Genomic DNA, 22685 nt, shown 5'->3' on the forward strand with positions numbered 1-22685 from the left:
TAACGTTATACCATATAACGTAATACGTTATAACGTAATACCATATAACGAAATACGTTATAACGTTATACCATATGACGTTATAGCTTATAACGTAATACGTTATAACGTTATACCATATGACGTTATACCATATAACGTATAACGTTATAACGTTATACAATATGATGTAATACATTATAACGTTATACCATATGACGTTATAGCATATAACGTAATACGTTATAGCGTTATACCATATAACGTAATACGTTATGACGTAATACCATATAACGTAATACGTCATAACGTTATACCATATGACGTTATACCATATAACGTAATACGTTATGACGTAATACCATATAACGTAATACGTTATAACGTTATACCATATAACGTAATACGTTATAACGTAATACCATATAACGTAATACGTTATAACGTAATACCATATAACGAAATACGTTATAACGTTATACCATATGACGTTATAGCTTATATCGTAATACGTTATAACGTTATACCATATAACGTAATACGTTATAACGTTATACCATATGACATTATAGTATATAACGTAATACGTTATAACGTTATACCATATAACGTAATACGTTATAACGTAATACCATATAACGCAATACGTTATAACGTTATACCATATAACGTAATACGTTATGACGTAATACCATATAACGTAATACGTCATAACGTTATACCATATGACGTTATACCATATAACGTAATACGTTATGACGTAATACCATATAACGTAATACGTTATAACGTTATACCATATAACGTAATACGTTATAACGTAATACCATATAACGTATTACGTTATAACGTAATACCATATAACGTTATACCATATGACGTTATAGCATATAACGTAATACGTTATAACGTTATACCATATAACGTAATACGTTATGACGTAATAGCATATAACGTAATACGTCATAACGTCATACCATATGACGTTATACCATATAACGTAATACGTTATGACGTAATACCATATAACGTAATACGTTATAACGTTATACCATATGACGTTATAGCATATAACGTAATACGTTATAACGTTATACCATATAACGTATTACGTTATTACGTAATACCATATAACGTAATACGTTATAACGTTATACCATATGACGTTATACTATATAACGTAATACGTTATAACGTTATACCATATAACGTAATACGTTATAACGTAATACCATATAACGTATTACGTTATAACGTTATACCATATGACGTTATACCATATAACGTAATACGTTATAACGTTATACCATATAACGTAATATGTTATAACCTTATACCATACGACGTTATACCATATAACCTAATACGTTATAAGGTTATACCATATAACGTAATACGTTATAACGTTATGCCATATAACGTAATACGTTATAACGTGATACCATATAACGTAATACGTTATAACGTTATACCATATGACATTATAGCATATAACGTAATACGTTATAACGTTATACCATATAACGTGATACGTTATAACGTAATACCATATAACGCAATACGTTATAACGTTATACCATATAACGTAATACGTTATAACGTAATACCATATAACGTAATACGTTATAACGTAATACCATATAAGGTAATACGTTATAACGTTATACCATATAACGTAATACGTTAGAACGTTATACCATATAACGTAATACGTTATAACGTTATACCATATGACATTATAGCATATAACGTAATACGTTATAACGTTATACCATATAACGTAATACGTTATAACGTAATACCATATAACGCAATACGTTATAACGTTATACCATATAACGTAATACGTTATAACGTAATACGATATAACGAAATACGTTATAACGTTATACCATATGACGTTATACCTTATATCGTAATACGTTATAACGTTATACCATATAACGTAATACGTTATAACGTTATACCATATGACATTATAGCATATAACGTAATACGTTATAACGTTATACCATATAACGTAATACGTTATAACGTAATACCATATAACGCAATACGTTATAACGTTATACCATATAACGTTATACCATATAACGTTATACCATATAACGTTATACCATATAACGTAATACGTTATAACGTTATACTATATGATGTTATACCATAAAAGGTAATACGTTATAACGTTATACCATATAACGTATTACGTTATAACGTTATACCATATGACGTTATACCATATAACGTAATACGTTATAACGTTATACCATATAACGTAATACGTTATAACGTTATACCATATAACGTAATATGTTATAACCTTATACCATACGACGTTATGCCATATAACCTAATACGTTATAACGTTATACCATATAACGTAATACGTTATAACGTTATACCATATAACGTAATACGTTATAACGTTATACCATATGACGTTATACCATATAAGGTAATACGTTATAACGTTATACCATATAACGTAATACGTTATAACGTAATACCACATAACGTAATACGTTATAACGTTATACCATATGACATTATAGCATATAACGTAATACGTTGTAACGTTATAACATATAACGTGACACGCTATAACGTAATACCATATAACGCAATACGTTATAACGTTATACCATATAACGTAATACGTTATAACGTAATACCATATAACGAAATACGTTATAACGTTATACCATATGACGTTATAGCTTATAACGTAATACGTTATAACGTTATACCATATGACGCTATACCATATAACGTATAACGTTATAACGTTATACAATATGATGTAATACATTATAACGTTATACCATATGACGTTATAGCATATAACGTAATACGTTATAGCGTTATACCATATAACGTAATACGTTATGACGTAATACCATATAACGTAATACGTCATAACGTTATACCATATGACGTTATACCATATAACGTAATACGTTATGACGTAATACCATATAACGTAATGCGTTATAACGTTATACCATATAACGTAATACGTTATAACGTAATACCATATAACGTAATACGTTATAACGTAATACCATATAACGAAATACGTTATAACGTTATACCATGAGACGTTATAGCTTATATCGTAATACGTTATAACGTTATACCATATAACGTAATACGTTATAACGTTATACCATATGACATTATAGTATATAACGTAATACGTTATAACGTTATACCATATAACGTAATACGTTATAACGTAATACCATATAACGCAATACGTTATAACGTTATACCATATAACGTAATACGTTATGACGTAATACCATATAACGTAATACGTCATAACGTTATACCATATGACGTTATACCATATAACGTAATACGTTATGACGTAATACCATATAACGTAATACGTTATAACGTTATACCATATAACGTAATACGTTATAACGTAATACCATATAACGTATTACGTTATAACGTAATACCATATAACGTTATACCATATGACGTTATAGCATATAACGTAATACGTTATAACGTTATACCATATAACGTAATACGTTATGACGTAATACCATATAACGTAATACGTCATAACGTCATACCATATGACGTTATACCATATAACGTAATACGTTATGACGTAATACCATATAACGTAATACGTTATAACGTTATACCATATGACGTTATAGCATATAACGTAATACGTTATAACGTTATACCATATAACGTATTACGTTATTACGTTATACCATATAACGTAATACGTTATAACGTTATACCATATGACGTTATACCATATAAGGTAATACGTTATAACGTTATACCATATAACGTAATACGTTATAACGTAATACCACATAACGTAATACGTTATAACGTTATACCATATGACATTATAGCATATAACGTAATACGTTGTAACGTTATAACATATAACGTGATACGTTATAACGTAATACCATATAACGCAATACGTTATAACGTTATACCATATAACGTAATACGTTATAACGTAATACCATATAACGAAATACGTTATAACGTTATACCATATGACGTTATAGCTTATAACGTAATACGTTATAACGTTATACCATATGACGTTATACCATATAACGTATAACGTTATAACGTTATACAATATGATGTAATACATTATAACGTTATACCATATGACGTTATAGCATATAACGTAATACGTTATAGCGTTATACCATATAACGTAATACGTTATGACGTAATACCATATAACGTAATACGTCATAACGTTATACCATATGACGTTATACCATATAACGTAATACGTTATGACGTAATACCATATAACGTAATACGTTATAACGTTATACCATATAACGTAATACGTTATAACGTAATACCATATAACGTAATACGTTATAACGTAATACCATATAACGAAATACGTTATAACGTTATACCATATGACGTTATAGCTTATATCGTAATACGTTATAACGTTATACCATATAACGTAATACGTTATAACGTTATACCATATGACATTATAGTATATAACGTAATACGTTATAACGTTATACCATATAACGTAATACGTTATAACGTAATACCATATAACGCAATACGTTATAACGTTATACCATATAACGTAATACGTTATGACGTAATACCATATAACGTAATACGTCATAACGTTATACCATATGACGTTATACCATATAACGTAATACGTTATAACGTAATACCATATAACGTAATACGTTATAACGTAATACCATATAACGAAATACGTTATAACGTTATACCATAAGACGTTATAGCTTATATCGTAATACGTTATAACGTTATACCATATAACGTAATACGTTATAACGTTATACCATATGACATTATAGTATATAACGTAATACGTTATAACGTTATACCATATAACGTAATACGTTATAACGTAATACCATATAACGCAATACGTTATAACGTTATACCATATAACGTAATACGTTATGACGTAATACCATATAACGTAATACGTCATAACGTTATACCATATGACGTAATACCATATAACGTAATACGTTATGACGTAATACCATATAACGTAATACGTTATAACGTTATACCATATAACGTAATACGTTATAACGTAATACCATATAACGTATTACGTTATAACGTAATACCATATAACGTTATACCATATGACGTTATAGCATATAACGTAATACGTTATAACGTTATACCATATAACGTAATACGTTATGACGTAATACCATATAACGTAATACGTCATAACGTCATACCATATGACGTTATACCATATAACGTAATACGTTATGACGTAATACCATATAACGTAATACGTTATAACGTTATACCATATGACGTTATAGCATATAACGTAATACGTTATAACGTTATACCATATAACGTATTACGTTATTACGTTATACCATATAACGTAATACGTTATAACGTTATACCATATGACGTTATACCATATAAGGTAATACGTTATAACGTTATACCATATAACGTAATACGTTATAACGTAATACCACATAACGTAATACGTTATAACGTTATACCATATGACATTATAGCATATAACGTAATACGTTGTAACGTTATAACATATAACGTGATACGTTATAACGTAATACCATATAACGCAATACGTTATAACGTTATACCATATAACGTAATACGTTATAACGTAATACCATATAACGAAATACGTTATAACGTTATACCATATGACGTTATAGCTTATAACGTAATACGTTATAACGTTATACCATATGACGTTATACCATATAACGTATAACGTTATAACGTTATACAATATGATGTAATACATTATAACGTTATACCATATGACGTTATAGCATATAACGTAATACGTTATAGCGTTATACCATATAACGTAATACGTTATGACGTAATACCATATAACGTAATACGTCATAACGTTATACCATATGACGTTATACCATATAACGTAATACGTTATGACGTAATACCATATAACGTAATACGTTATAACGTTATACCATATAACGTAATACGTTATAACGTAATACCATATAACGTAATACGTTATAACGTAATACCATATAACGAAATACGTTATAACGTTATACCATATGACGTTATAGCTTATATCGTAATACGTTATAACGTTATACCATATAACGTAATACGTTATAACGTTATACCATATGACATTATAGTATATAACGTAATACGTTATAACGTTATACCATATAACGTAATACGTTATAACGTAATACCATATAACGAAATACGTTATAACGTTATACCATAAGACGTTATAGCTTATATCGTAATACGTTATAACGTTATACCATATAACGTAATACGTTATAACGTTATACCATATGACATTATAGTATATAACGTAATACGTTATAACGTTATACCATATAACGTAATACGTTATAACGTAATACCATATAACGCAATACGTTATAACGTTATACCATATAACGTAATACGTTATGACGTAATACCATATAACGTAATACGTCATAACGTTATACCATATGACGTTATACCATATAACGTAATACGTTATGACGTAATACCATATAACGTAATACGTTATAACGTTATACCATATAACGTAATACGTTATAACGTAATACCATATAACGTATTACGTTATAACGTAATACCATATAACGTTATACCATATGACGTTATAGCATATAACGTAATACGTTATAACGTTATACCATATAACGTAATACGTTATGACGTAATACCATATAACGTAATACGTCATAACGTCATACCATATGACGTTATACCATATAACGTAATACGTTATGACGTAATACCATATAACGTAATACGTTATAACGTTATACCATATGACGTTATAGCATATAACGTAATACGTTATAACGTTATACCATATAACGTATTACGTTATTACGTTATACCATATAACGTAATACGTTATAACGTTATACCATATGACGTTATACCATATAAGGTAATACGTTATAACGTTATACCATATAACGTAATACGTTATAACGTAATACCACATAACGTAATACGTTATAACGTTATACCATATGACATTATAGCATATAACGTAATACGTTGTAACGTTATAACATATAACGTGATACGTTATAACGTAATACCATATAACGCAATACGTTATAACGTTATACCATATAACGTAATACGTTATAACGTAATACCATATAACGAAATACGTTATAACGTTATACCATATGACGTTATAGCTTATAACGTAATACGTTATAACGTTATACCATATGACGTTATACCATATAACGTATAACGTTATAACGTTATACAATATGATGTAATACATTATAACGTTATACCATATGACGTTATAGCATATAACGTAATACGTTATAGCGTTATACCATATAACGTAATACGTTATGACGTAATACCATATAACGTAATACGTCATAACGTTATACCATATGACGTTATACCATATAACGTAATACGTTATGACGTAATACCATATAACGTAATACGTTATAACGTTATACCATATAACGTAATACGTTATAACGTAATACCATATAACGTAATACGTTATAACGTAATACCATATAACGAAATACGTTATAACGTTATACCATATGACGTTATAGCTTATATCGTAATACGTTATAACGTTATACCATATAACGTAATACGTTATAACGTTATACCATATGACATTATAGTATATAACGTAATACGTTATAACGTTATACCATATAACGTAATACGTTATAACGTAATACCATATAACGCAATACGTTATAACGTTATACCATATAACGTAATACGTTATGACGTAATACCATATAACGTAATACGTCATAACGTTATACCATATGACGTTATACCATATAACGTAATACGTTATAACGTAATACCATATAACGTAATACGTTATAACGTAATACCATATAACGAAATACGTTATAACGTTATACCATAAGACGTTATAGCTTATATCGTAATACGTTATAACGTTATACCATATAACGTAATACGTTATAACGTTATACCATATGACATTATAGTATATAACGTAATACGTTATAACGTTATACCATATAACGTAATACGTTATAACGTAATACCATATAACGCAATACGTTATAACGTTATACCATATAACGTAATACGTTATGACGTAATACCATATAACGTAATACGTCATAACGTTATACCATATGACGTTATACCATATAACGTAATACGTTATGACGTAATACCATATAACGTAATACGTTATAACGTTATACCATATAACGTAATACGTTATAACGTAATACCATATAACGTATTACGTTATAACGTAATACCATATAACGTTATACCATATGACGTTATAGCATATAACGTAATACGTTATAACGTTATACCATATAACGTAATACGTTATGACGTAATACCATATAACGTAATACGTCATAACGTCATACCATATGACGTTATACCATATAACGTAATACGTTATGACGTAATACCATATAACGTAATACGTTATAACGTTATGCCATATGACGTTATAGCATATAACGTAATACGTTATAACGTTATACCATATAACGTATTACGTTATTACGTTATACCATATAACGTAATACGTTATAACGTTATACCATATGACGTTATACCATATAAGGTAATACGTTATAACGTTATACCATATAACGTAATACGTTATAACGTAATACCACATAACGTAATACGTTATAACGTTATACCATATGACATTATAGCATATAACGTAATACGTTGTAACGTTATAACATATAACGTGATACGTTATAACGTAATACCATATAACGCAATACGTTATAACGTTATACCATATAACGTAATACGTTATAACGTAATACCATATAACGAAATACGTTATAACGTTATACCATATGACGTTATAGCTTATAACGTAATACGTTATAACGTTATACCATATGACGTTATACCATATAACGTATAACGTTATAACGTTATACAATATGATGTAATACATTATAACGTTATACCATATGACGTTATAGCATATAACGTAATACGTTATAGCGTTATACCATATAACGTAATACGTTATGACGTAATACCATATAACGTAATACGTCATAACGTTATACCATATGACGTTATACCATATAACGTAATACGTTATGACGTAATACCATATAACGTAATACGTTATAACGTTATACCATATAACGTAATACGTTATAACGTAATACCATATAACGTAATACGTTATAACGTAATACCATATAACGAAATACGTTATAACGTTATACCATATGACGTTATAGCTTATATCGTAATACGTTATAACGTTATACCATATAACGTAATACGTTATAACGTTATACCATATGACATTATAGTATATAACGTAATACGTTATAACGTTATACCATATAACGTAATACGTTATAACGTAATACCATATAACGCAATACGTTATAACGTTATACCATATAACGTAATACGTTATGACGTAATACCATATAACGTAATACGTCATAACGTTATACCATATGACGTTATACCATATAACGTAATACGTTATGACGTAATACCATATAACGTAATACGTTATAACGTTATACCATATAACGTACTACGTTATAACGTAATACCATATAACGTATTACGTTATAACGTAATACCATATAACGTTATACCATATGACGTTATAGCATATAACGTAATACGTTATAACGTTATACCATATAACGTAATACGTTATGACGTAATACCATATAACGTAATACGTCATAACGTCATACCATATGACGTTATACCATATAACGTAATACGTTATGACGTAATACCATATAACGTAATACGTTATAACGTTATACCATATGACGTTATAGCATATAACGTAATACGTTATAACGTTATACCATATAACGTATTACGTTATTACGTAATACCATATAACGTAATACGTTATAACGTTATACCATATGACGTTATACTATATAACGTAATACGTTATAACGTTATACCATATAACGTAATACGTTATAACGTAATACCATATAACGTATTACGTTATAACGTTATACCATATGACGTTATACCATATAACGTAATACGTTATAACGTTATACCATATAACGTAATATGTTATAACCTTATACCATACGACGTTATACCATATAACCTAATACGTTATAAGGTTATACCATATAACGTAATACGTTATAACGTTATACCATATAACGTAATACGTTATAACGTTATACCATATAACGTAATACGTTATAACGTTATACCATATGACGTTATAACATATAAGGTAATACGTTATAACGTTATACCATATAACGTAATACCATATAACGTAATACGTTATAACGTTATACCATATGACGTTATAGCATATAACGTAATACGTTATAACGTTATACCATATAACGTATTACGTTATTACGTAATACCATATAACGTAATACGTTATAACGTTATACCATATGAAGTTATACTATATAACGTAATACGTTATAACGTTATACCATATAACGTAATACGTTATAACGTAATACCATATAACGTATTACGTTATAACGTTATACCATATGACGTTATACCATATAACGTAATACGTTATAACGTTATACCATATAACGTAATACGTTATGACGTAATACCATATAACGTAATACGTTATAACGTGATACCATATAACGTAATACGTTATAACGTTATACCATATGACGTAATACCATATAAGGTAATACGTTATAACGTTATACCATATAACGTTATACCATATAACGTAATACGTTATAACGTTATACTATATGATGTTATACCATAAAAGGTAATACGTTATAACGTTATACCATATAACGTAATACCATATAACGTATTACGTTATAACGTTATACCATATGACGTTATACCATATAACGTAATACGTTATAACGTTATACCATATAACGTAATACGTTATAACGTTATACCATATAACGTAATATGTTATAACCTTATACCATACGACGTTATGCCATATAACCTAATACGTTATAACGTTATACCATATAACGTAATACGTTATAACGTTATACCATATAACGTAATACGTTATAACGTTATACCATATGACGTTATACCATATAAGGTAATACGTTATAACGTTATACCATATAACGTAATACGTTATAACGTAATACCATATAACGTAATAAGTTATAACGTTATACCATATAACGTAATATGTTATAACGTAATGCCATATAACGTAATACGTTATAACGTTATACCATATGACATTATAGCATATAACGTAATACGTTATAACGTAATACCATATAACGTATTACGTTATAACGTTATACCATATGACGTTATACCATATAACGTAATACGTTATAACGTTATACCATATAACGTAATATGTTATAACCTTATACCATACGACGTTATACCATATAACCTAATACGTTATAAGGTTATACCATATAACGTAATACGTTATAACGTTATACCATATAACGTAATACGTTATAACGTTATACCATATAACGTAATACGTTATAACGTTATACCATATGACGTTATAACATATAAGGTAATACGTTATAACGTTATACCATATAACGTAATACCATATAACGTAATACGTTATAACGTTATACCATATGACGTTATAGCATATAACGTAATACGTTATAACGTTATACCATATAACGTATTACGTTATTACGTAATACCATATAACGTAATACGTTATAACGTTATACCATATGACGTTATACTATATAACGTAATACGTTATAACGTTATACCATATAACGTAATACGTTATAACGTAATACCATATAACGTATTACGTTATAACGTTATACCATATGACGTTATACCATATAACGTAATACGTTATGACGTAATACCATATAACCTAATACGTTATAACGTTATACCATATAACGTAATACGTTATAACGTTATACCATATAACGTAATACGTTATAACGTTATACCATATGACGTTATACCATATAAGGTAATACGTTATAACGTTATACCATATAACGTAATACGTTATAACGTAATACCATATAACGTAATAAGTTATAACGTTATACCATATAACGTAATATGTTATAACGTAATGCCATATAACGTAATACGTTATAACGTTATACCATATGACATTATAGCATATAACGTAATACGTTATAACGTAATACCATATAACGTATTACGTTATAACGTTATACCATATGACGTTATACCATATAACGTAATACGTTATAACGTTATACCATATAACGTAATATGTTATAACCTTATACCATACGACGTTATACCATATAACCTAATACGTTATAAGGTTATACCATATAACGTAATACGTTATAACGTTATACCATATAACGTAATACGTTATAACGTTATACCATATAACGTAATACGTTATAACGTTATACCATATGACGTTATAACATATAAGGTAATACGTTATAACGTTATACCATATAACGTAATACCATATAACGTAATACGTTATAACGTTATACCATATGACGTTATAGCATATAACGTAATACGTTATAACGTTATACCATATAACGTATTACGTTATTACGTAATACCATATAACGTAATACGTTATAACGTTATACCATATGACGTTATACTATATAACGTAATACGTTATAACGTTATACCATATAACGTAATACGTTATAACGTAATACCATATAACGTATTACGTTATAACGTTATACCATATGACGTTATACCATATAACGTAATACGTTATAACGTTATACCATATAACGTAATACGTTATGACGTAATACCATATAACGTAATACGTTATAACGTGATACCATATAACGTAATACGTTATAACGTTATACCATATGACGTAATACCATATAAGGTAATACGTTATAACGTTATACCATATAACGTTATACCATATAACGTAATACGTTATAACGTTATACTATATGATGTTATACCATAAAAGGTAATACGTTATAACGTTATACCATATAACGTAATACCATATAACGTATTACGTTATAACGTTATACCATATGACGTTATACCATATAACGTAATACGTTATAACGTTATACCATATAACGTAATACGTTATAACGTTATACCATATAACGTAATATGTTATAACCTTATACCATACGACGTTATGCCATATAACCTAATACGTTATAACGTTATACCATATAACGTAATACGTTATAACGTTATACCATATAACGTAATACGTTATAACGTTATACCATATGACGTTATACCATATAAGGTAATACGTTATAACGTTATACCATATAACGTAATACGTTATAACGTAATACCATATAACGTAATAAGTTATAACGTTATACCATATAACGTAATATGTTATAACGTAATGCCATATAACGTAATACGTTATAACGTAATACCATATAACGAAATACGTTATAACGTTATACCATATGACGTTATAGCTTATAACGTAATACGTTATAACGTTATAACATATAACGTGATACGTTATAACGTAATACCATATAACGCAATACGTTATAACGTTATACCATATAACGCAATACGTTATAACGTAATACCATATAACGAAATACGTTATAACGTTATACCATATGACGTTATAGCTTATAACGTAATACGTTATAACGTTATAACATATAACGTGATACGTTATAACGTAATACCATATAACGCAATACGTTATAACGTTATACCATATAACGTAATACGTTATAACGTAATACCATATAACGAAATACGTTATAACGTTATACCATATGACGTTATAGCTTATAACGTAATACGTTATAACGTTATACCATATGACGTTATACCATATAACGTATAACGTTATAACGTTATACAATATGATGTAATACATTATAACGTTATACCATATGACGTTATAGCATATAACGTAATACGTTATAGCGTTATACCATATAACGTAATACGTTATGACGTAATACCATATAACGTAATACGTCATAACGTTATAACATATGACGTTATACCATATAACGTAATACGTTAAGACGTAATACCATATAACGTAATACGTTATAACGTTATACCATATAACGTAATACGTTATAACGTAATACCATATAACGTAATACGTTATAACGTAATACCATATAACGTAATACGTTATAACGTTATACCATATAACGTAATACGTTAGAACGTTATACCATATAACGTAATACGTTATAACGTTATACCATATGACGTTATAGCTTATAACGTAATACGTTATAACGTTATACCATATGACGTTATACCATATAACGTATTACGTTATAACGTTATACAATATGAAGTAATACATTATGACGTTATACCATATGACGTTATAGCATATAACGTAATACGTTATAACGTTATACCATATAACGTAATACGTTATGACGTAATACCATATAACGTAATACGTCATAACGTTATACCATAGGACGTTATACCATATAACGTAATACGTTATGACGTAATACCATATAACGTAATACGTTATAACGTTATACCATATAACGTAATACGTTATGACGTAATACCATATGATGTTATACCATAAAAGGTAATACGTTATAACGTTATACCATATAACGTAATACCATATAACGTATTACGTTATAACGTTATACCATATGACGTTATACCATATAACGTAATACGTTATAACGTTATACCATATAACGTAATACGTTATAACGTAATACCATATAACGTAATACGTTATAATGTTATACAATATAACGTTATACCATATGACGTAATACGTCATAACGTTATACCATAGGACGTTATACCATATAGCGTAATACGTTATGACGTAATACCATATAACGTAATACGTTATAACGTTATACCATATAACGTAATACGTTATAACGTAATACCATATAACGTAATACGTTATAACCTTATACCATATGGCGTTATAGCATATAACGTATTACGTTATGACGTAATACCATATAACGTAATACGTTATAACGTTATACCATATGACGTTATAGCATATAACGTAATACGTTATAACGTTATACCATATAACGTATTACGTTATTACGTAATACCATATAACGTAATACGTTATAACGTTATACCATATGACGTTATACTATATAACGTAATACGTTATAACGTTATACCATATAACGTAATACGTTATAACGTAATACCATATAACGTAATACGTTATAACGTTATACCATATGACGTTATACCATATAACGTAATACGTTATAACGTTATACCATATAACGTAATATGTTATAACCTTATACCATACGACGTTATACCATATAACCTAATACGTTATAAGGTTATACCATATAACGTAATACGTTATAACGTTATACCATATAACGTAATACGTTATAACGTTATACCATATAACGTAATACGTTATAACGTTATACCATATGACGTTATAACATATAAGGTAATACGTTATAACGTTATACCATATAACGTAATACCATATAACGTAATACGTTATAACGTTATACCATATGACGTTATAGCATATAACGTAATACGTTATAACGTTATACCATATAACGTATTACGTTATTACGTAATACCATATAACGTAATACGTTATAACGTTATACCATATGACGTTATACTATATAACGTAATACGTTATAACGTTATACCATATAACGTAATACGTTATAACGTAATACCATATAACGTAATACGTTATAACGTTATACCATATGACGTTATACCATATAACGTAATACGTTATAACGTTATACCATATAACGTAATATGTTATAACCTTATACCATACGACGTTATACCATATAACCTAATACGTTATAAGGTTATACCATATAACGTAATACGTTATAACGTTATACCATATAACGTAATACGTTATAACGTTATACCATATAACGTAATACGTTATAACGTTATACCATATGACGTTATAACATATAAGGTAATACGTTATAACGTTATACCATATAACGTAATACCATATAACGTAATACGTTATAACGTTATACCATATGACGTTATAGCATATAACGTAATACGTTATAACGTTATACCATATAACGTATTACGTTATTACGTAATACCATATAACGTAATACGTTATAACGTTATACCATATGACGTTATACTATATAACGTAATACGTTATAACGTTATACCATATAACGTAATACGTTATAACGTAATACCATATAACGTATTACGTTATAACGTTATACCATATGACGTTATACCATATAACGTAATACGTTATAACGTTATACCATATAACGTAATACGTTATGACGTAATACCATATAACGTAATACGTTATAACGTGATACCATATAACGTAATACGTTATAACGTTATACCATATGACGTAATACCATATAAGGTAATACGTTATAACGTTATACCATATAACGTTATACCATATAACGTAATACGTTATAACGTTATACTATATGATGTTATACCATAAAAGGTAATACGTTATAACGTTATACCATATAACGTAATACCATATAACGTATTACGTTATAACGTTATACCATATGACGTTATACCATATAACGTAATACGTTATAACGTTATACCATATAACGTAATATGTTATAACCTTATACCATACGACGTTATGCCATATAACCTAATATGTTATAACGTTATACCATATAACGTAATACGTTATAACGTTATACCATATAACGTAATACGTTATAACGTTATACCATATGACGTTATACCATATAAGGTAATACGTTATAACGTAATACCATATAACGTAATAAGTTATAACGTTATACCATATAACGTAATATGTTATAACGTAATGCCATATAACGTAATACGTTATAACGTTATACCATATGACATTATAGCATATAACGTAATACGTTATAACGTTATACCATATAACGTAATACGTTATAACGTAATACCATATAACGTATTACGTTATAACGTTATACCATATGACGTTATACCATATAACGTAATACGTTATAACGTTATAACATATAACGTGATACGTTATAACGTAATACCATATAACGCAATACGTTATAACGTAATACCATATAACGCAATACGTTATAACGTTATACCATATAACGTAATACGTTATAACGTAATACCATATAACGAAATACGTTATAACGTTATACCATATGACGTTATAGCTTATAACGTAATACGTTATAACGTTATACCATATGACGTTATACCATATAACGTATAACGTTATAACGTTATACAATATGATGTAATACATTATAACGTTATACCATATGACGTTATAGCATATAACGTAATACGTTATAGCGTTATACCATATAACGTAATACGTTATGACGTAATACCATATAACGTAATACGTCATAACGTTATAATATATGACGTTATACCATATAACGTAATACGTTAAGACGTAATACCATATAACGTAATACGTTATAACGTTATACCATATAACGTAATACGTTATAACGTAATACCATATAACGTAATACGTTATAACGTAATACCATATAACGTAATACGTTATAACGTTATACCATATAACGTAATACGTTAGAACGTTATACCATATAACGTAATACGTTATAACGTTATACCATATGACATTATAGCATATAACGTAATACGTTATAACGTTATACCATATAACGTAATACGTTATAACGTAATACCATATAACGCAATACGTTATAACGTTATACCATATAACGTAATACGTTATAACGTAATACGATATAACGAAATACGTTATAACGTTATACCATATGACGTTATAGCTTATATCGTAATACGTTATAACGTTATACCATATAACGTAATACGTTATAACGTTATACCATATGACATTATAGCATATAACGTAATACGTTATAACGTTATAACATATAACGTAATACGTTATAACGTAATACCATATAACGCAATACGTTATAACGTTATACCATATAACGTAATACGTTATAACGTAATACCATATAACGAAATACGTTATAACGTTATACCATATGACGTTATAGCTTATAACGTAATACGTTATAACGTTATACCATATGACGTTATACCATATAACGTATTACGTTATAACGTTATACAATATGAAGTAATACATTATGACGTTATACCATATGACGTTATAGCATATAACGTAATACGTTATAACGTTATACCATATAACGTAATACGTTATGACGTAATACCATATAACGTAATACGTCATAACGTTATACCATAGGACGTTATACCATATAACGTAATACGTTATGACGTAATACCATATAACGTAATACGTTATATCGTTATACCATATAACGTAATACGTTATAACGTAATACCATATAACGTAATACGTTATAACGTTATACCATATGACGTAATACGTTATAACGTAATACCATATAACGTAATACGTTATAACGTAATACCATATAACGTAATACGTTATAACGTTATACCATATAACGTAATACGTTATAACGTTATACCATATAACGTAATACGTTATAACGTTATACCATATGACGTTATACCATATAAGGTAATACGTTATAACGTAATACCATATAACGTAATAAGTTATAACGTTATACCATATAACGTAATACGTTATGACGTAATACCATATAACGTAATACGTCATAACGTTATAACATATGACGTTATACCATATAACGTAATACGTTAAGACGTAATACCATATAACGTAATACGTTATAACGTTATACCATATAACGTAATACGTTATAACGTAATACCATATAACGTAATACGTTATAACGTAATACCATATAACGTAATACGTTATAACGTTATACCATATAACGTAATACGTTAGAACGTTATACCATATAACGTAATACGTTATAACGTTATACCATATGACATTATAGCATATAACGTAATACGTTATAACGTTATACCATATAACGTAATACGTTATAACGTAATACCATATAACGCAATACGATATAACGTTATACCATATAACGTAATACGTTATAACGTAATACGATATAACGAAATACGTTATAACGTTATACCATATGACGTTATAGCTTATATCGTAATACGTTATAACGTTATACCATATAACGTAATACGTTATAACGTTATACCATATGACATTATAGCATATAACGTAATAAGTTATAACGTTATACCATATAACGTAATACGTTATAACGTAATACCATATAACGCAATACGTTATAACGTTATACCATATAACGTAATACGTTATAACGTAATACCATATAACGAAATACGTTATAACGTTATACCATATGACGTTATAGCTTATAACGTAATACGTTATAACGTTATACCATATGACGTTATACCATATAACGTATTACGTTATAACGATATACAATATGAAGTAATACATTATGACGTTATACCATATGACGTTATAGCATATAACGTAATACGTTATAACGTTATACCATATAACGTAATACGTTATGACGTAATACCATATAACGTAATACGTCATAACGTTATACCATAGGACGTTATACCATATAACGTAATACGTTATGACGTAATACCATATAACGTAATACGTTATAACGTTATACCATATAACGTAATACGTTATAACGTAATACCATATAACGTAATACGTTATAACGTTATACCATATGACGTTATAGCATATAACGTAATACGTTATAACGTTATACCATATAACGTATTACGTTATTACGTAATACCATACAACGTATTACGTTATAACGTTATACCATATGACGTTATACCATATAACGTAATACGTTACAACGTTATACCATATAACGTAATATGTTATAACCTTATACCATACGACGTTATACCATATAACCTAATACGTTATAACGTTATACCATATAACGTAATACGTTATAACGTTATACCATATAACGTAATACGTTATAACGTTATACCATATAACGTAATACGTTATAACGTAATACCATATAACGTAATACGTTATAATGTTATACCATATAACGTTATACCATATGACGTAATACGTCATAACGTTATACCATAGGACGTTATACCATATAGCGTAATACGTTATGACGTAATACCATATAACGTAATACGTTATAACGTTATACCATATAACGCAATACGTTATAACATTATACCATATAACGTAATATGTTATAACCTTATACCATACGACGTTATGCCATATAACCTAATACGTTATAACGTTATACCATATAACGTAATACGTTATAACGTTATACCATATAACGTAATACGTTATAACGTTATACCATATGACGTTATACCATATAAGGTAATACGTTATAACGTAATACCATATAACGTAATAAGTTATAACGTTATACCATATAACGTAATATGTTATAACGTAATGCCATATAACGTAATACGTTATAACGTTATACCATATGACATTATAGCATATAACGTAATACGTTATAACGTTATACCATATAACGTAATACGTTATAACGTAATACCATATAACGTAATACGTTATAATGTTATACCATATAACGTTATACCATATGACGTAATACGTCATAACGTTATACCATAGGACGTTATACCATATAGCGTAATACGTTATGACGTAATACCATATAACGTAATACGTTATAACGTTATACCATATAACGTAATACGTTATAACGTTATACCATATAACGTAATATGTTATAACCTTATACCATACGACGTTATGCCATATAACCTAATACGTTATAACGTTATACCATATAACGTAATACGTTATAACGTTATACCATATAACGTAATACGTTATAACGTTATACCATATGACATTATAGCATATAACGTAATACGTTATAACGTTATACCATATAACGTAATACGTTATAACGTAATACCATATAAAGTATTACGTTATAACGTTATACCATATAACGTAATACGTTATAACGTTATAACATATAACGTGATACGTTATAACGTAATACCATATAACGCAATACGTTATAACGTAATACCATATAACGCAATACGTTATAACGTTATACCATATAACGTAATACGTTATAACGTAATACCATATAACGAAATACGTTATAACGTTATACCATATGACGTTATAGCTTATAACGTAATACGTTATAACGTTATACCATATGACGTTATACCATATAACGTATAACGTTATAACGTTATACAATATGATGTAATACATTATAACGTTATACCATATGACGTTATAGCATATAACGTAATACGTTATAGCGTTATACCATATAACGTAATACGTTATGACGTAATACCATATAACGTAATACGTCATAACGTTATAATATATGACGTTATACCATATAACGTAATACGTTAAGACGTAATACCATATAACGTAATACGTTATAACGTTATACCATATAACGTAATACGTTATAACGTAATACCATATAACGTAATACGTTATAACGTAATACCATATAACGTAATACGTTATAACGTTATACCATATAACGTAATACGTTAGAACGTTATACCATATAACGTAATACCTTATAACGTTATACCATATGACATTATAGCATATAACGTAATACGTTATAACGTTATACCATATAACGTAATACGTTATAACGTAATACCATATAACGCAATACGTTATAACGTTATACCATATAACGTAATACGTTATAACGTAATACGATATAACGAAATACGTTATAACGTTATACCATATGACGTTATAGCTTATATCGTAATACGTTATAACGTTATACCATATAACGTAATACGTTATAACGTTATACCATATGACATTATAGCATATAACGTAATACGTTATAACGTTATAACATATAACGTAATACGTTATAACGCAATACCATATAACGCAATACGTTATAACGTTATACCATATAACGTAATACGTTATAACGTAATACCATATAACGAAATACGTTATAACGTTATACCATATGACGTTATAGCTTATAACGTAATACGTTATAACGTTATACCATATGACGTTATACCATATAACGTATTACGTTATAACGTTATACAATATGAAGTAATACATTATGACGTTATACCATATGACGTTATAGCATATAACGTAATACGTTATAACGTTATACCATATAACGTAATACGTTATGACGTAATACCATATAACGTAATACGTCATAACGTTATACCATAGGACGTTATACCATATAACGTAATACGTTATGACGTAATACCATATAACGTAATACGTTATATCGTTATACCATATAACGTAATACGTTATAACGTAATACCATATAACGTAATACGTTATAACGTTATACCATATGACGTAATACGTTATAACGTAATACCATATAACGTAATACGTTATAACGTAATACCATATAACGTAATACGTTATAACGTTATACCATATAACGTAATACGTTATAACGTTATACCATATAACGTAATACGTTATAACGTTATACCATATGACGTTATACCATATAAGGTAATACGTTATAACGTAATACCATATAACGTAATAAGTTATAACGTTATACCATATAACGTAATACGTTATGACGTAATACCATATAACGTAATACGTCATAACGTTATAACATATGACGTTATACCATATAGCGTAATACGTTAAGACGTAATACCATATAACGTAATACGTTATAACGTTATACCATATAACG

Source organism: Bombus huntii, chromosome 4, assembly GCF_024542735.1.
Source record: "Bombus huntii isolate Logan2020A chromosome 4, iyBomHunt1.1, whole genome shotgun sequence".
Lineage (NCBI taxonomy): Eukaryota > Metazoa > Arthropoda > Insecta > Hymenoptera > Apidae > Bombus > Bombus huntii.